A 20903-nucleotide genomic window follows, 5' to 3' on the forward strand; every position below is an offset into this window, starting at 1 on the left:
GAACAACAAGTTTTTAACATCGTTGCTAGTGAGTTGATTTTTAATTCTTTCCTGTTAATATTAATACCAAGCATTCTTAATCTTGATTTAAACTTTTCTTTTCTTTAAATTTTTTTAAGTACATTTGGTTGTTGTATGCGAAGAGCCCAAAATTTGAAAATTGTTCCTTTTGATCCAGAAATTGAAAAGAATTTTCAAAGGCTTTAGAGGAAAAATTAACAAGTTTCTATTCTAAGTTAAAAAATGGCTGATCAACAAAGGAACGAGACCAAGTTTTTGAGGGAATATGTTGTTCCATTGGTTCAAGGTCTCCACTCTAGTATCTGAAGACCTCATATTCAAGACAACAACTTTGAAATTAAGCCAACAATCATTTAGATGATTCAAACTTTTGTTCAATTTGGGGGTTTGCCTAATGATGATCCTAATTCTCATATTGTGAATTTATTGGAAATTTGTGACACATTCAAGGCTAGTGGTGTTATTGATGATGCCATAAGATTAAGGCTTTTCCTTTTCATTGTGAGATAAAGCAAAGGGCTGCTTAAATTCGCTTTTTGCTGGTACCATTAATACTTGGAATGATTTGGCTAAAAAATTCTTAGTAAAATTCTTTCCACTTGCCAATATAGCAAAGATGCGAAATGATATCACTTCTTTTATGCAATTTGACTCTGAATCACTATATGAGGCTTGGAACAAGTATAAGGATTTGTTAAGAAGTTGTCCTCACCATGGATTACTTAAGTGGCTACAAGTTCAAACTTTTTATAATGGTTTGCTGGGACTTATTAGAACTACCATTGATGTTGTAGTTGGAGGTGCACTTATGAGTAAATCCATTGATGAGGCTTACGATTTGCTTAAAGAGATGGCTTCCAATAACTATCAATGGCCATTTGAAAGATTGAGTACAAGAAAAATTACTGGAGTTCATGAATTAGATGTGATAAATTCTTTATCTACACAATTGGCTTCTCTTACAAAAAAAAATAGATAAATTAAGTGTCAATGCTATTCAGAGCCTTTTTGTGATGTGTGAATTTTGTGGAGAAGGACATTCTAATGACAATTATCCCATCTATTCTGAATTTTGTCAATTTGTTGGAAATAGGCAATATAACAATCCCTATTCCAACAATTATAATCTTAGTTGGAGGAATCATCCTAATTTCTCATGGGGCAACAACCAAGGGTCTTCATCAGCATTTAAGTCAAACTTTCCCCTCAGATTTCCATCTAGAGCCCCTATGCTAGAGAAAAAGCCTTCAATGGAGGAGATGTTCATGCAATTCATGACAAAGATTGAGGCATTCATTTAAAGTCAAACAACGTCATTAAGAAATCTTGAGACATAAGTGGGCCAACTTGCTAGTGCTTTAAATAATAGACCTCATGGTACCTTACCATGTAATATTGAACCCAACCTAAGAAGAGAAGATAAGGAATATTATAAGACAATCAATCTTTGCAATAGGAAAGAGTAAGTAATAAAGCTCTAAATTTTGAAATTTTAATTCATTTTGATGCGAAAGAAATTGAAAAAGATGTTGAAAAAGAAATTGTGGTTAAACAATCTATTGAAAATTCAAAAGAAGAAAAATCACAATTAAAATCTACTCCCACATTTCCACTGTTGTCCCGTTAATATGTGCTAGAGGGGGGATGAATAGTACAATTTGGTTCTTGACAAGATGTGAAACTAATTTTCAGAACTTAAGAATATAAAAACAGAGTATAAAGTGCACAACAATTTAGGGTGGTTCGGTCTAAGACCTACATCCACTACCTTGATTATCCAACCAAGGATTTTTCCAACAATTCACTAAGAATCCAGTGAAATTCATACGCTTTCACTAAGCTTTTACAATAGCTTTTCGCAGGCTCAGCCAAAACCTTTACACTAGTTTTTCACGAGCTCAACTAAAACCCAAAGTGGTTTTCCAAGGCTCAACCACAACTTATAACATTCAAGCTTTTTGAAGCTTGAACAACCCTTTAGAGTGACTCCCTCACTCTAAGTACACAAGAAGAGAAGTTAAAGAAATAACCTATGATTACAAGTTGATCTGAATGGTATAAGATTGAGTGCTAAATACAATGGCAAAGAGTAGGTGTTTAAGTGCAGACAAGTGCAGCGAAGTTTTTCTGGTTTTTCAACTTTCTACAGCTCAAATCTCAATTAAGGCTTTTTAAAACTTATTTCTCATTGTTGGAAGACCCTTTTATACTTGGAGATGCAACTTTGATGGTAGTTTGATAGTTTATGGCCGTTGAAAACAGTTGGGGATGAGTTTTAGCTGTTAATCTGTCTTGTAGTGCTCTGATTCAAATTATAGACAGAGTGCTCTTAGTCGACGACTTGGTTGACTAAGTTGATTCTGTTTCTGGTTTGCAGATTTTGGCAGAGGGCACTTAGTCGACTGACTTGGTTGACTAAGTTAGTTCTGTTTCTCAAACTCTTCAGTCCGCCATTTCTCTAATTTGAAATTTGGTCAACCAATATTCTTTCTTGTTTCACCAACAAGCTTCCTCCTTGTTATTCAGTTACATCTTGTTGATTTTATCTTTCTTTTTTTCTTTCAAAAATACTCTTTGAAGAGTTAAGAAATTAATTTCATATATTAATTTCCTACACACTCAAGTAAAAGTATTAGACACAAATAAATGAGAATGTTTTATTATCATAAAAAAGTAATGGAGCCAACATCCACCACCTTTTCCTCAAAGATTTCAGAAAAAAACTTGACAAACAATTCTAGAGATTTATTGATGCGTTTAAAGAGTTACATATTAATATTCTTTTTGTTAAAGCTCTGGAACCAATGCCAAGATATGTTAAATTCTTGAAAGACTTTCTGTCTAAAAAGAAGAAATTAGGTGAGCTTGAAACTATTGCATTTATTAAAGAGTGCAATGCCATTATTCAAAATAAGCTTCCACAAAAGCTTAAAGATCCATGTAATTTTACTATTCCCTGCACTGTTGGTGCTGTTTGTTTTGCTAAAACTTTATGTGATTTAGGTGCAAATATAAAGTTGATGCCATTGTCCATTTATAAAAAATTGGGTTTGAAAAAGATTAAGCCAACTTCTATGACTTTATAACTTGTTCGATCCATCATCTATCTTTATGGTATTGTGGAAGATGTTTTGGTAAAAATTGGTAAGTTTATTTTTCCAATAGATTTTATTATTCTTGATATGGAAGAAGATTATGAAATACTAATCATTCTTGAGAGACCATTCTTGAGAACTACTCAAGCTTTAATTAAAGTGAAAAAGGGTGAGCTTACTTTAAGGGTTGAAGATCAATAGGTAACATTTTGTATTTTTAGAGCTTTAAATTTTTTTAATGATCATGATGAATGTTTCTCAATTAATGAGGTGGATAACATTACTAATAATGTGTTTATTGAGAATCATTATGATGATCCACTGGAAGCATCTTTAATTTCTTCATGTGATATTATGGATGAAAGTTCTTGAATATGTGAACCATCTTGATGCCCCGTCATGTCTTCCAAATTCCCAATTTGAGTCTTTGGAGTTATCAATTACAACTTCACCAATCAAGCCTTCCATTAAAGAACATTCTTCGTTTGAGCTCAAACCATTGCCTAATCATTTAAGGTATGCCTTTTTGGGAAATTCTTCTACACCACTAGTAATTGTTTCTTCTTCTCTTCAAATGAACAAGAAAATAAACTCCTTCAAGTTTTAAGAGACTACCAAAAAGTAATTGAATGGACCATTACAGACATCAAAGGAATTAGTCTATCAATTTTTATGCATAAAATTCTTTTAGAAGAAAATCACAAGGCAACCATTGAGCATCAACGGAGGTTAAATCCAATTATGAAAGAGGTGGTAAAGAAAGAAATTATCAAGTAGCTAGATGCAGGTATTATCTATCTTATTTCTGATAGTTCATGGGTAAGTCCAATCCATTGTGTCCTAAAGAAAGGAGGTATGTTTATAGTTTCTAATAAAAATAATGAGCTCATTCCCACTAGAATTGTGACTAGATGGAGGGTATGTATGGACTATAAAATATTGAATAGAGCCACTAGAAAAGATCATTTTCCACTCCCTTTTATTGATCAAATGCTTGATAGATTAGCAAGTAAGGATTTTTATTGCTTTTTGGATGGTTATTCTAGTTATAATCAAATTTCCATTGCTCTTGAAAACCAAGAAAAACCACTTTTACTTATTCTTTTTGAACTTATGCTTTTCGTAGAATGCCTTTTAGACTTTGCAATGCTCTAGCCATTTTTCAGAGATGTATGATGGCAATTTTTTTTGATATGGTAGAAAAGTTTTTAAAAGTATTTATGGATGATTTCAGTTTTTGGAGATAATTTTGATGATTGTCTATTTAATTTTGCTAGAGTACTTAAGAGATGTGAAAAAACTAATTTAGTTTTAAATTGAGAAAAATGTCACTTTTTGGTGCCAGAAGGCATAGTCTTAGGCCATCGAGTCTCTAGTAAAGGTTTAGAAATAGACCAAGCAAAAATTGAAACAATTGAAAAACTTCCATCTCCTACCTCTGTTAAAGCCATTCGTAGTTTTTTAAGACATGCTAGATTTTAGAGGGGATTCATTAGAGATTTTTCTAAAATTTTTAAACCATTTTGTAATTTGTTAGAAAAGGATGCTCTTTTTAATTTTGATGATGCTCGCCATGATGCCTTTGTTGAATTAAAAAAGAGATTAATTGCTACTCTTATTATTAGTGTTCTTGATTGGAATCTTCCTTTTGAACTAATGTGTGATGCTAGTGATTATGCAGTTGGTCTAGTCTTGGGCCAATGAAAAGCGAAGATTTTGTATCTTATTTATTATGCCAGCAAAACATTGAATGAGGCTCAAGCAATTTCACCATAACTGAAAAGGAGTTGCTTGCCATTGGTTTTGCTTTTGATAAATTTTGCTCTTATCTTGTTGGTACTAAGTCATTGTTTACACTGATTATGTAGTTATTAAATATCTGATTGAGAAGAAGGATGCAAAACCACGCTTGACAAGATTGGTACTTTTGCTTCAAGAATTTGATTTGGAAATTCGAGATAGGAAAGGTATAGAAAATCAAGTGGCAGATCATATATCTAGATTGGAGAATGAAGAACAAGTTGGGAATTCAATAGTGATCAATGAAACCTTTCCTGATGAGCAATTATTTCATGTAGAAAAGCAAAAAAAATTTGCCATGGTATGCTGATTTTGTGAACTATCTTGTGAGTAAACTTTTCCCTCATGGATTTAATTCTCAACAAAAGAAGAAATTCTTAAGTGATGTTAAATACTACATGTGGGATGAGCCTTTTCTTTACAAGCACTGTGGAGATCAAATAATTAAAAAGTGTGAACTTGGCTGATTTAGTAACCTAGGGTTGATTATGGGAAGTCTGTAGTCAACCTTGACTGATAGATTTCCCCCATTTCCCTTCCCAAGATCAACTATAAAGGACCTATAGTCGATCTTGGACCAAAATGTCCAATTCCACTGACTTTTTTTCACAAGATCAACTATGGAAGCCCTATAGTCAATCCTAGATCAATATGCTTGCATTTTTCCCATTTTTCCTTCCTAAGATTTACTATAAAGAGCCTATATTTGATCCTAGACCAGCATAATCGACTTTTTAGGTCTAGATTTGGAAAAGTGGCTCTCCACAAAGCCTAAACTCATTCTAAACTTCTTCCACAATATCAAATCACTCTTAAATTCAACCCACACATATACATATCCTCAATTATCATATCACATACAAATCAAAACCCCAAATCATAGGATTCATCATGCATTTCAACAAAATTTTGCCTAAGTGTCCACATATAAATTGTCAAATACTCAACATACGTAACATATCATCAATATCCTCAATGCACAATATACTTAATGGATCATTCTCAATTAACTTGATTTACATCAAAATTAGGGGTGTTACATTCTCCCCTCTTTATGGAAAATTCAACCTTGAATTTAATTACACACCATAATGTAAAACACATATTAAACCTAAAAAAAATGAGGATATTTTTCTCTCATTTCCTTTTTGAGTTCCAATTGTGGCTTCTTCAACCTAATGGCTTTGCCACAATACTTTCACCATAACAATATCCTTGGAGTGAAGCAGTTTTGCTTGCCAATCCAATATGGCTATAGGCTGCTCCTCATAACTAAGTTTGTCTTGTAACTGGATTAAATCATATTGTATCACATGCGAAGGGTTAAGAACATATTTTCTAAGTGTGGACACATGAAAGATCGAATGAACATTGGACAAGTTAGGTCATAGTGCCAAGTGATAAGCAACTGTACCAACGTGCTTTAATACCTCAAAGGGTTCAATGTATCTAAGGCTCAATTTCCTTTTCTTTCCAAATCTTTTCACTCTTTTTGTAAGTGAAACTTTCAAAAACACATAATCTCCAGCTTCAAATTTTAAGGGCTTTTTCTATAATCGGCATAGGATTTCAAACAACTTTGAGCAGTTAGCATTCTTTCTCAAATGACCTAAACACCTTGTTCAGCTTCTTAGACCATTTTCGACCCTAAGAGTTTTCTTTGTCCAACTTTAAACTAACCAATAGGAGATCTGCACATTCACCTATATAAAGCCTCATACGGGGCCATATCGATCATGGCTTGATAACTATTATTATAAGCAAACTCAGCCAGGGGCAAGTAATAATTCCATGAAACTCCAAAGTCGAGCATAATCTCCCTCAACATATCCTCAAGTATTTGGATGGTGTACTCGGATTGGTCATCCATCTACGGGTGAAAGGTTGTACTAAAGTCCAATCTCATGCCCGAGGCCTCTTCCAATTTCCTCTAAAATTGACATGTGAATTACAATCCTCTGTCAGGCACTATCGTTACTAGAACGCCATGTAGCTTAACAACCTCATTAATGTATATTTGGGCATACCAAGCTACTCCATACTTAGTATTGACTGGCAAAAAATGAGCAAACTTAGTTAATTGATTAATTATCACCCAAATGGCCTCAGAACCACCTCAGCTCACGGTAAACATGTCATAAAGTCTATTATTACATGTTCCCATTTCCATTCGGGAATCGGTATTGGTTGTAACAGTCCATAGGGCTTTTAGCATTCAGCGTTTACTTGTTGACATGTGAAACATCTAGAGACACATTTTGTCGGTCCCAAAAATGTGTGCTAGATGAGGGGTGAATAGCACTTTTGAATGTCATTAAACTTGACTTCTAATTGGGGCTAGTTAAGGTCAATGATGAGAAGTTAAATGCTGAACGAATGAATGATTTCAAGAAGAATGAAATGAAAAATAAAAGAGGATAGACAATGCACAAAGATTTATAATGGTTCGGTCTTTTTGACCTACATCCACTACCTTGATCTTCCAATCAAGGATTTTTCAAAACAAATCACTATGAACAGTGGAATTCCTAAGCTTCCACCAAGCTTTTACAATGGCTTTTCATAAGCTCAAGTACAACCTTTAACAGTAATTTTTCCCAAGATCAACCAAAACCCAAAACTAACTTTTCCTAGGCTGAGTTAAAACTTTTACAATCAATCAAGCTAACCCAAGCTTGATTAATCCGCTTAAAGTGACTCGCACACTCTAAGTAATCAAGGAGAACAAATATAAAGAAGTACTTATGATCACTAACCTGATCTGAGTAGTACAAGATGAAGTGCTTAAGTCTATCACAAAGATTGGAGTGAAGTGCAAGAGGGATGAGAGAGTTTTTGCAATTTTTGAGCTCTTTTTGATCTTGGAAGCATCTTATCTACTTCTTAGCCATTGGGGAAGGTTTTTATACTTGAAAAACCAACTCTGATGAATGTTTGATAGCATCAGACCGATGGAAACAGTTTAGAGTTAGTTCTAGCTGTTAGTCTATCTTCTAGCATTCAAATTCAAATTTTTAGACAAAGAGCTCTTGGTTGACTAACTATGCTTTTTAGTCGATTAAGTTTTTTTATCTTGAAATTGAAATCCCTAGCAGTTAGCTCTTAGTTGACTAACCATGCCTCTTAGTCAATTAAGTTCTCTCTGTCTTGTAATTAAGATATCTGGCAGTGTGCTCTTAGTTGACTAACCGTGCTTCTTGGTCGACTAAGTCTTCTTTGTCTCACAATCTGCTTGAACTGGCCAACTTCACTTTTGAATTTTAGCTGACTAACTCCCTTGGTTATCCGACTTAGAGGCTTCTGTTTTATGGCTTATTTGTAGCTCCTTATTCTTATGAGTTTTGATATTTGCTTTTCAGTGATTAATTTATTATTGACATACATTTTCATCTTGCACACTCAGGTAGTATAATTAGACATAAACGAGTGGGAATGTTTTATTATCATTAAAAACTAATGGAGCCAACACATTTTGCTATGTCTCTTTTCATTCCTGGCCACCAATAAGTAGACTTTACATTGTGGTACATTTTTGTGGCTCCAAGATGAATAGCATAGGTCACAACATGCACCTCTTTCAATATCTCATTTTTTAAACCATTAACATCTGGCATGTAAATTTGTGATTGATACCTCATTAAGCCATTAGTGCCATAAGAGAAATCTTGAGCTCTATCTTTGCTCATGTCTCAAAAAATCTTTACCATAAATTTATCTTGATCTTGGGTATCACTAATTTGATCTAAATCGAAGGTCAAACCTTGAAATGTGCTATCAAGGTGCCTAAACCATTATCCTCAAATTGAACTCCCATATTGCCTAGATAATAAAGACTTTGTACAATTGATCGTCTCTCCACATTCATGTGTGCCAAACTCCCCATCGACTTACGGCTTAGGGCATCAACTACAATATTCACCTTGCTTAGATGGTAGAGGATGGTACAATCAGTTTATCAACAATTCTAACCATCTACCTACCTTAAATTTAAGTCTTTCTATTGAAATATATACTGATATACTTCAAACTTTTTTGATCAATATATATGTAAAGCCTGACTTTATAAAATACTTGTCATGACATACATGTGATGATAGCACGATTGTATGCTAGGAGAGTCCCGAAAAATTTACAAAAGTAGAATTGTACCTAGAGGTACAACAAAGTTGATTTAAGCCTCGAACTAGATCAAATAGAGATTTTATGGTGAAATTGAAAATTTTACAGTTCAGAAATGATTTTAAATGATGATTCGAAATTCAAGGATCGATTTGGAGTCAAATTGGAATTTTCATGACCTAGGGGTAAAATGGTCATTTTGCCACTTGAGGTTAAGATGTGAGAGTTGGATGAAATTTTTGACTAAAATTGATCAAGATTGACTATTTAGAACATAATTTGAGTTTGAGAAGTGAAAAATTTTAATTTCGATATTTTTTCGAGCATAGGGGTAAAATAGTCATTTTGCCACCCCAAGGGCAAAATTGTAATTTTACACCACCCGACACTTGTCCAGCACATGTATTTTATCCAATATTATCATGGATAATTGAAGAAATTTAAGTGGTGGAGAGAGAAAGCTTAATAGTGAAGAAATTACAAATGGACCAACAATATGGTGGCATGTGTCAAGTTTATATCCATCATTTATTTAGCTTTAAAATAAGCATAAAATCAGCCTATTTTCTTTCATATGGTCGGCCAAACTAAGAATAAAAAAGAACAAAGGGAGAAAAGAAAAACAAAAACCCTAGGTGAAGAATTTCAAGAGAAAAGTGTGGGAAATTCAAGAAAATAAGTGACAAAAGGTAAAATTTCTTGATTTTGACTTGTGATCTACCTTTTCCATGCATTTCTCCTCATTTTCTATGGTTAAATTACATGTTTTTATGATGAATTCATGGCTGGTCGAAATGGGTATGGAGAGAGAATAATGTTAGATTGATTTGATTCTAAATTATGTTAGTGTTTTTAGTTAGTTTACCATGTCTAGAAACAAAACAACAAGAAAAAAGTTCATATTCCCCACCACTCATCAATTGCAGAACCTACCTTGTGTTGAGTGAGGATGAATTTGATTTTTATTTTAAGAGAATTGGTTAGAAAATGATGAATTATGGTGTGAAAAAGTAGTAGGAAAAATCATGGTGTTAATGCACCATTATTGACCAAAAATTCTTAGAAGAAAAGTGAAGATAGTTTTGCCAAATTTTAGGTTATTTTACTTGAGTTTGGTGAATTAAGATATTGGAAAAGAAATGGAGCAATTTGGAGCTAAATTGGATGCGTTGGCCAATTAATCGGATGATAAGACGAATTAGGCCAATACCGAATTTAGATGGGTACTCGTGCATTTTGTATTCCATATCATGCATTAGTAGTTTAAATTAATTTAAATTCAATTTAGTACCAATGAAGTAAGTTTCTCGATTTTGTATTGTGTTAAGGTGGTGAGTCCTCCGATAAAGGTAAGGAAATTGCACCTGAGGACCAATAGTCTGAGTACTTCAAAAATCCCCACTCTAGACATCGTGAGTAACATTATCATTTTAGGTTTTATAAACAAAAATGTGTTTAAATGAAAAGATTTTATAAATTGTCTTGAAACGAAATAACGATTTTGAAAATAGAGTAATTGGAGACCACCGGTATATTGTAAATTTATGATTGGAAATTGATGGCTTATGTTATATTGTTATTGTGTTGGCATTGTGTTGGCATGACTGGCTGGGCTGTGTTTTATGAATTGTTTTATTTTACCCTTGTAGGCTGGATAGTCAAATATTAGCCTTGTCATGCTGTTAAAATTTTATTATATGGAGGGTTTAGCTTATTGCAATAGGCGGATTTTGTGGACCAGCCTAATAGAGGGACACAGAATTCGGATATAGATATATGTACCTCGATCGAAAAGGCGCGTAGGGTATCTCCTGAGGTATGGTTAGAGTTCACGTCAAGCCAAACAACCTCGTGATGATGAACTCAATTAATGCCAAGGAACGGTTGTGTTTTTCAAACTAATAATTTGTTTACGTGTATACAAAATTTTTAATAGCCTTGGTAGACTCGGTTAGATGCCTCGGCCAAGGTATCCTCGAGAATGATTTTGGCAGGAGCCAAGCTTTTAAAATACTCATAAGCCATGTTGATTATTTAAATGAAATGAGTATTTATGTTATGAAAAACATATTTAGATGAAATGTTTTAATAGTCTCCTTTTACTCGACTTTAGATATTTTAAATGATGTTTGTTTACTCGCTGAGATTTTATAATCTCACCACTCTCCTTTCCCTCCATTTCAGGCTTAGAATAAATTGTAGATAGCTGATCTCATCGAGGACTACCATTGGACTTGCATTTTCCAAACTGTAGGTTCACAATCCTCTTTACTTTTGTTTATTCGGGGGCCCACTTGTTATTGTAAATTAAATTAAATACTATGACTTACTGTATTACAGTATATATGAATTTATTTAACTTTTACGCTATAAAAAATAATTTACATATAACTCTAAAAATATTGTTTTATAAGAAAATAGAATATTTTACTTAATATTTCTTTTATTTTTTTATTATATCCAAATAAACAAAATTTCATTTTAAATGAAGATTTTAGACTTTAAAACTCATTTTTGATTATGAATTATGTGTTTTGTACTTGTATATTACATTTTAGCCGGTTTCGAACTTTTTGGGGGAAAATTGACTAAAATACCCCTGTGAGACGAAAATTATTATTTTATTTGTTTTGAGTTGGAAACAGCTTAAAATCTTTGGGAACATGATTTTCGACAATGGTTACTCACGGGGGAAATGAGATACTGATGTTAAGCCTTGCGGGATCCTGGTCGGCATTCCAGGTAATGAATGTGTATCGGGATACTGCAGCGGTTGTCATGGGCTCGAGGAGAGTACCGGGTCGTGACAATATATTTCGTAAGTTTCACCATAGAGATAATGGCACTAAATTTTTAAAGCAAAAACAATTGCATCCATCTTTAGGTCGTGTGTAAGGTAGTTCTGTTCATGCTTCTTTAGATGACGGGATGCATATGCTATGACTTTCCATTTTGCATCAATATGCAACCTCAACCAACTCGTGACGCATTGTAATGCACGGTGTAGCCTTCAGTCCCACAAGGCAGGCTCAGTATGGGCACTGAGGTGAAATAGGCCTTAAGCCTTTAAAACTCATCTCGTAGGCATCTGACCATTCAAATCTAACTCCTTTCCGAGTTAATTTCATGAAGGCAGACGCTATCTTTGAGAAATCTTGTACAAAGCGTCTATAATAACCATCCATACCTAGAAAACTTCATATTTTTTTGACATTCATAAGCCTTGGCTAGTTCTCTACTACCTCTATCTTACAAGGGTCAACCTGCATCCCCCGTTTAGATATGATGTGCCGTGGAAAGCTAACTTCAATCAGCCAAAATTCACATTTCTCAAACTGTACATATAGCTGATACTCTCTAAGGGTTTGCAGGTCGATTTCAAGTGTTGTAGATGCTCTCTTAGGCTCTTGAAGTACACCAATATATCGTTTATAAACATCACAAAAAATTTATACAAAAAGGCTTGAAAAGGTTTATTCATTAAGTCCATGAAAGCTGCAGGGGTATTAGTGAATCTAAACGAGATCACTAGGAATTCATAATCTCCATAACATGTATGAAATACAGTCTTAGGTATATTTACTCTTTTTTATCCTTAACTGATGATACCCAGAGCACAAATCAATCTTTGAAAAGCACATTGCCCCTTGCAATTGATCAAATAAATCATCTATTCTTGGAAGTGGATACCTATTTTTTATCATAACTTTATTAAGTTCCCAATAGTCTATACACAATCTTAAGCTCCTATCTTTCTTTTTCAAAAACAACATCGAAGCTCCCCAAGGCAATACATTTGGGCAAATGAAGCCCTTATTCAACAAGTCATTCAACTGCTCTTGAAGTTCCCTCAGCTCAGCCAGTGCTAATTGATACGAATGTATTGAAGTAGGTCTTGTATCTGGAACTAAGTCAATATAGAATTAAATCTCCCTCTTAGAAGGAAATCTAGGTAATTCATTCGGAAACACATCAACATAGTTATCACCAAAAGTATTGATTACACACTTCCATCATTCGTCTAACTATTTGCCATCATGGCCTGATACTCTTGGCAATTTTACTCGAGCAGTTGCTTTACGGCTAGAGTTGCCATAACCTCATCAGCTACTGGGCTATTATGCTGGGATTTGACCTCATGCTTAAACATGAAAATAATTAAGAAATTAAAAATATAACGTAATGAAAAAAATAAACTAAGCATTTAGTTAAAGAAATAGTCGAATCCCACAAGATCAATGTTTGTGTTTTTCATGTAATTTTTATATTAATTATAAACATTTATCAGTTTAGGAGTTACATACCTTATATTAAATATTATAATCAACAACCAATTAAATCCAAAAATGCTTGTGATAAAGCAAGTAACCTGAAAAGAGAATAAGATAGTCTAAAATCCTACAGTCAAAATCTTTGCTTCTTTACCTTTAGGATTTGTGAAATCTTCAGCCACCCAAGTGTTTGTTCTCTAACAGTAATCTAGATAGTGATCGAGTAAGACCTTCTCAAAGATAGGATTTTACTTGTACTAGCAAGTTTTGTTTCCAAAACAAAAAGACCAAAAATTCTTGCTGAATCTTATTTCTGTAAGACAAAGAAAACTATTTTTCTTTTCTTATTTTTATGAAACGACTAAGATGTAGCGAGAGGCTTAGAGTTTTAGTTGGCTAATATAACATATTTATATAGCCAAATTATGTTTTAACCTTAGATACAATAGTTGTATTTTAATTCAATTAAGTCCTTGTGAACTTAATTAATTTCTCACTTTTTTTTTGTCTATTATAGTTAAGTACAACTTAATTGATTATCCTTATTTAATCTCAATCATGTCACTTAATGTATGTGACCCATTAAGCTTGTAACATGTTGGTAATAAAAATAAATCCTAATCAAATATCAATTTGACAATTGATTTATATTTATAGATCATGAGTGGCATCTAGTAGTACATCATGACCACCCAAATGATAGAGGGTCAATTAAAGAATTTGACAAGGCCCTTCAGTGATAAGCCTTTAAATGCAATACGATCTTTTCATCAAATATCTCGGATATGTCATAAAGCATGGCTCGGTGTCTACTTATGACATTCTATATTAGTTCTCATAATTCATGACTAACTTTATGAATTTAGGAAACTAACTTTCCTCAAATTCATCATGCTTTGGCCAAAGACTTTATACAAGTTAATCAAGAATTGAAAACAAGTGAGATATATCCCCTCATATAATTTGGGGTGATGAATCCTCTCTTGACCACTTATTCACAGTCGCATGCTTCATGACATACCCAAGAACACCATGTTTAGGCATTTAGTCACCTCCGGACCCGTAAAGGTGAAATCAAAGTATGTCATTCCCCATGCAAGATGACTTGGTGTCTCAAGTTCGAGGACTAGTTGCACGACTATCACATAAGATCATATTCCATAGACACTTGAGAGTGAAATACCAAATGAAGTTCTCATAACAGGTCATGTTCAGTGAACTTTTTTCTTAACAAGCACCCACATGTTATTTTTAAGTATCCCATATACTTCAATCTATGAGATCGATTGCTTACTTTCTAAGTAAATAGGTTTAACATGTACCAGTTTTTGAACATTGTCAATGCCCTGTCTTGACAATAAAATGACCAAGAACAATTTTAGGAACATGGCTTTTATGCATAGTGATCTCATAATTGTAACAACTTTACAATTCTCTTGCAAGGCCTTTATGTTCCATGGGCTTCATCTAGTTAGTACTTAATAACTTCTTATTATTGCACTAACATGAAAGAAAACCTCTATGACATATAATTGCGATTAAGTATGCATTAAATGACAATATATATTCCTTGACCAATCCAATTGGCTCAATGGCATATATCAACAATCTCCCACTTACACTTGAGTCAATTGCTAACGTATGTAATAGCGAACTTTTTCACTTAGCAACTTTGTCTCTAATAGGACAACTCAAATTACAATGTTTGGGAATATGTTAATTTATATGATTGACAATCTATATTATCATAATTAAAATGCTAATTTAGATCACAACGAGACCTTGATTCCATTATTATGGCTCTTGTTGTTACTTTAACAACTTGGAATCATATATTGGTTTATTTAACCAATGATCCAAATATCTCTCCTTTTGTAGCCTAAACAAAAGGTTTGTATCCTATTATAGATATAATCATGCAATTATCTCTTGTTTTAGAACCATTCCAATACTATTGCTCAATCATGACTTTATGTCACTTTTAATATTTAAGAGTCTCTCTATGTTAAACTCCTTTAACATGTCATCCTACATTATTTTCTTAAGTCCCCTTTTAGGCTCTAACTCTTTTGTCCTGTTTTGTTTTTCTTAGACTGGCAAATATATCTTATACACTTTTAATGACTAACTTATCTTACTCACATTAACCTTATGATTTGCACAAAATATGTTTATCTTATTTAATGCATTCAACTATTTTCAATTTATTACATTGAATAGAGATTATTATCCAATCATTCATGTTGGATCATTTAGTAGACTTGACTTATATGAGTAGTGCATCAATATGAATCCTATTAGTAGATTGTATTTAATGGATTAATTATGCATCTTTATGCATTCCATTAAATCAATATTTGTTCATAGATCTCATCTATTGGATTTAATAATTTCATGACCCTTGACCTTTAAAGTGTCATTAGCTCCCACTAGTTCTATCATGTATAGAAATCTTACCAAGTAAACTTATTTACTTTCCTTTGTTATATCCATAAGTTTTATGTATACTTACATATCATAAGTCGTTCATCATCAGTTATGGGATGAATCCTCTCAAAGGTTAGTTCATGCGATTAATTGGGTTTGGAATGCTTTGTGGTTAATCTCTTATGAATTAAATATGATAATAAATTGTTATTTAGTTCTAAGTAATCTTAATTTAGATAGTTTATCTCAATAAGAATGCTCCTTAACTAAATGTGTTCATAATCCTTTTATAAATTCATTGAGTTAGGACTCAATTTTATCTAAGTCATCTCATTAATTTTCTTTTTGATTCATAATCAAAAGAAAAATAATCTCACAATGATCTTATGACTTAGTATTGATTATCATACATGCAAGGTTACACTTAAGTATAAATAATTTACAACAATTCCAAAATAAAAGGAGATATAATGTAAATATATAAATATATAAAAGCTAATCATCTCATGTTAGCGAAATATAAATCCATGTTTCCTAAACATAAAATAAAATATTCAGCCATAGGCCCAAAACCAAAACATCTCATCTTGGCAATCATGCCATGAACACATGCAATGTTTTAAAATTATTTATTGTTCCACAATCTATTATAGGAAAACAAGCTTGATCACCATTAACTGAGGTTGTCACCTTCATTGTCCTATTCTCCAGTGCTTCTTATCATTAATTTCTACAATATGTCATACATATTAGAACCATTAATAAAGAGTAAGGTATCATTTACCAAGTAGTGAAAAATAAATCATCATATGATTTATACCTAACATGGAAGCTTCATTTTGATGGATTCTAGATATTCCTTGCAATTGCGCCTCTAATGCCTTAGTTTGCCATAGAAATGGCATTTGTCATTGTCTTTGTCCTTTTTCACTCTTCCATTAGGCTTCATAACTTTTGAAGTTGATGCCTTTTCACTCTTGTCTTTCTTAGAAAATTTTCTTTTTCTTATTTTTATTTTTCTTAAAAGAGACAAGATGAACTGAAGGCTTCTCTTTTGCAATGGTGTTTTCAACCTGTGTGAGCATATTCAATAAGCTTGATAAGGTTACCTCAATCTTGTTCATGTTAAAATTCAACATAAATTGTGAATAGCTCTCTAACAGTGAAGAAAGTACAAGATCTATGCTCAAATCATGATCCATGGTCCAACCCAACTGCTCCAATTAAGTGATATATCCTATCATCTTTAGCACATGAGGTTTTACTGGGTTGTCTTCAATCATCTTACATCAGAACAATTCTTTTGAAATGTCGAATTCCTCTATGCGATTTTCCTTATCGAACATTTCTCAAGGTTTAAGATAATATTCACGGCATTCATAGCTTCATGTTGCTTTTGAAGATCTAAAGCCATATTAGCCAACATCACACATGTGGCTGGATCGAGATTATATATATAAACTTTGTAGGCCTCATTTTCCTCATTTGTAACATCATCACTAGGTTCTTCGAGAACAAGACCATCTAGGACATAAGCCTCTTTCTCTTGTTTCAAGACAAACTTGATATTGCAAAACCAGTCAATAAAATTTGGGCCTGTCAACTTGTTTGCATCAAGTATGCTTCTAAGTGATAAACTAGTTGCCATGATTGCTTTATATCCTATATAAATCAACATTTATAAAGCTTAGTCATTAATACAAATTATGTAATCATAAAGACAAGGTTTTAGAATCTTATATGATTATTCTCAATATTTTATCAAAATAATAACCCTATTTTAATATTTCGAGAAATTAAAACGTTTAAATTTCTTATTAAGCTAAGACCCCTTTCATCCCACCATGACCTTAAATGACTCAACAAGCCATAATGAAACTAATTAGGTAAGTAACTTAACTTACCAATTGTATCTTATACAACTTTTAGATTATTTAAGTGACAACTCCTTGTCTAAATGCATATACATTTTCCCTAACTATGCCTTTAATACTATGCGGTCATGTGTGACACATCCGAATAACAGGGTACTAGTTGAGTAAGACCTACCAATAACTCAAACGTACTTATGTAAAAGTTTAGCCTTGAGTGACTCAACAAGGCTCCAATTAAAAGAGCAACCTAGTTATCTTGTTATATGGTGGAAGGTAACTTTTTGACTCAATATATTAACGAGGGATTTCACATTGTTGGTGGAAGGTCTCATTGATTTCACATTGTTGACATGTATAACATTTATCACATTTCGCATATAATATATGTATATATACTGAAAAATAAATCTATCTCATGCCAACTACTTGGATGATTATGGACTTTACTAATTCTAATTTCCTTGAGCCATTAAGGAAATTAGTTGGTCAAATTCCTAGCGAATTTTACAAACATGTCTTTAAGCTTTGCTTGTAATCTCTTTGAATCTCCATGGCGCCTTCGGATTTCCATCTTCAAGTTACAAAATTTTTTTTATCTAACCCTAGTTTCACACTTTGATGTAACTAATTTCATTCTATAATCAAGAATTGATAACTCTATTATATAGAGTTATTTTGACACATTTTAGAGGCTTAAGTAGTTAGATGTTTGAGACTTTAGGTTCAAATCTTAGCATTTTAGGTGTTTTTCTAGTTTAAGTTTGATTACATGTTGAGTAGTTAATTTAAGTTAGTTTAGTTAAATTTTATGTTATTTTGTTTTAAATTACTTTAAGAGTAGCATTGGTAATTTTTTTTATTGCTTTTGTAGGAAATTTGATGAAAAAGGCTCATTTGATGAAAATTCGTGCAAGTATGGTGGTGGCTTCATTCTTATATGTTGCGATATTTTGACCATATCTTTGTCTATAGAACTCCAAATGAAGTAATTCTTGGACCACATCTAAGAGAAAGGGCTACAACTTTATGTTTATTACCTCACCCAGTTAAGATTGGGTCATGGTCAAAATATTTGTCTAAGTCGAAGCATTGTAGCAGTATGCATGGACAGAACATGACACGTTCGGACCAGATTAGGGTGAAAATCACATTTGAAGTTGGTAGACCGCTGCAACGTCGGGAGAACAAGGCTGCAGCGTTGGTGTCACCATACAAATTTCTCGAGAGCTCAATGCTGCAGCGCTGAATAAGTAGCACTGTAGCGCTACTGTAGCAAAAAAAAACCCACACCGCTGCACCAAGAAAGCAAGGCTGCTGCATTGGGCGATTTTCCAAAAACAAAAAAATTGACAAAAATTGACAAAATTTTGAAAATTAGGTTACTTGGAGCCTATTTAAGAGACCTTTTTCAGAGGTTTTAAGGGGGAGGCAGCAACCAACTATTTTAGGGACTTAAAGCCAAGAACAAAATAAGAAAACAAGAGAATTTGACAGAGAATTGAGATCATAAAGCTTCAATACTTTTTCTCTCTCTCTACCTTTGTGTTTCTTTTATTTTCTTTGACTTGGATTTATGGCTAAATTTCTTTGGATATTGTTTTTATTAGTTATTATGAGCTAAATTATCTTTCTAGGATTATGGTGAATTCAACATGTGGTTTGAATATTAGTTTCTCTTTATTTATACTGAATGGGTGTAGTTTTGCTTATTCAAATTTGTTCTTAATGCTTTTGATTGCTTGGCCAATAATTAATTGATTTGTGAATCTAATTGAGACTCGACAACGAGATTTTAGATTGGACTAAGGTTTGAATAGTGTATGTCCACGTCACTTAGGTAATCTGATTCACGATTCGGGTAGACATACGCCAATTGCCATACATAGCCGCATTAGGAAACTTACTTTATGAACTTAATTTAATTGATTCCTGCAGACATATAGTGAACTAATTAAGTTAGGTATTTGTACAAGCAACTCGACGGAGACTTGTTTATAGCTTTGGATTTTAGGTTAGTAAAACCACCCAGGAAAGATAAATAACAAGAAAAGTTGGTATCAGATGAAATGTTGAATGAACCTATAATCTTAGGTCTTTAATATATTGCTTTTCTTAACTTATTTAGTTTGTTAGTTTATTTAGTGTTGATTTTTAATTATTTTTAATTAGTTTTTCTTTAATTTTTGAATTACTTAAATAAAATTAATTTGTTTTATAATTTTAGTAATTAGTGAAACTTTAGGAACAAATCTTCGTGGGATGATACTTTACTTTATCACTATATTACTTATTCGATACGTATACTTGTGTGTGCAAAATCGACAACAAGTTTTTGGTGCCGTTGCCGGGGATTTTGTTTCTTTTTTATTTCTTAATATTAAAATTTTACAAATTAGTCTTAATTTAAGTTTTATTGTTGTTTTGCAGTTAAGTTCAGTCATTGTATGAGAATAGCAAATAGCTTGGAGACTATCCCATGTGATCCAGAAATTAAGAGAACATTTTGTAGACTTCGATGAGAAAATCAATAAGGTGTTGCTTCAATAAATACAATGGCTGATGAACAAGGTGGATAGCAAATCCAAGAGCACGTAGTATCTGACAATCGTTGCTTAAGGGATTATACTGTTCCTTTAGTAGAAGGAATTGCATCAAGCATTCGAAGGCCAACTATTCAAGCAAACAATTTTGAAATCAAGCGAGCTATCATCTCCATGATTCAAACATCGGTTCAATTTAGGGGTCTTCCAACTGATGATCCCAACGGCCATATAACAAACTTTTTGAAGATTTGTGACACGTTCAAGCACAATGGTGTCACAGATGATGCAATTCGCTTAAGTCTCTTTCCTTTCTCCTTAAGGGATAAAGCTAAAGCATGGTTGAATGCGCTCTCCACTGGCTCATTGACAACATGGGATGATCTTGCCCAGAAATTCATTGCCAAATTCTTCCCTTTGGCTAAGCCAGCGAAAATGAGGAATGACATTACATAATTCTTGCAGCTAGATTTTGAATCATTGTACGAAGCTTAGGAAAAATACAAAGAAGTACTTCGATGTTGTCCTCATCATGGTCTCCCAAAGTGGCTTCAGGTGTAAACTTTTTATAATGGTTTAAGTGGGCAGGTTTGAACCACCATTGATGCTGCTGCGAGAGGACCTTTAATGGCAAAATCAATTGATGAGGCATACAATTTGTTGAAGGAAATGGCTGCAAACAACTACCAATGGCCAACAAAGCGAGGAATGCATAAGAGAGTAGCTGGAATTCATGATGTTGATGCTATGACAACA

The 20903-nt window shown here is 33.0% G+C and overlaps 1 non-coding gene across 1 annotated transcript; it reads right to left on the reverse strand.

Annotated features, from left to right (window-relative positions):
- Window positions 1-20579: 20579 nt before the first annotated feature.
- Window positions 20580-20686, reverse strand: LOC148764167 (small nucleolar RNA R71). The gene has a single exon (XR_016024892.1). It is a non-coding gene; the product is annotated as a small nucleolar RNA R71 (small nucleolar RNA).
- Between the last annotated feature and the right edge of the window lie 217 nt (window positions 20687-20903).

Source organism: Theobroma cacao, chromosome 2 (genome assembly GCF_053813885.1).
Source record: "Theobroma cacao isolate CCN51 chromosome 2, ASM5381388v1, whole genome shotgun sequence".
Taxonomy (NCBI): domain Eukaryota; kingdom Viridiplantae; phylum Streptophyta; class Magnoliopsida; order Malvales; family Malvaceae; genus Theobroma; species Theobroma cacao.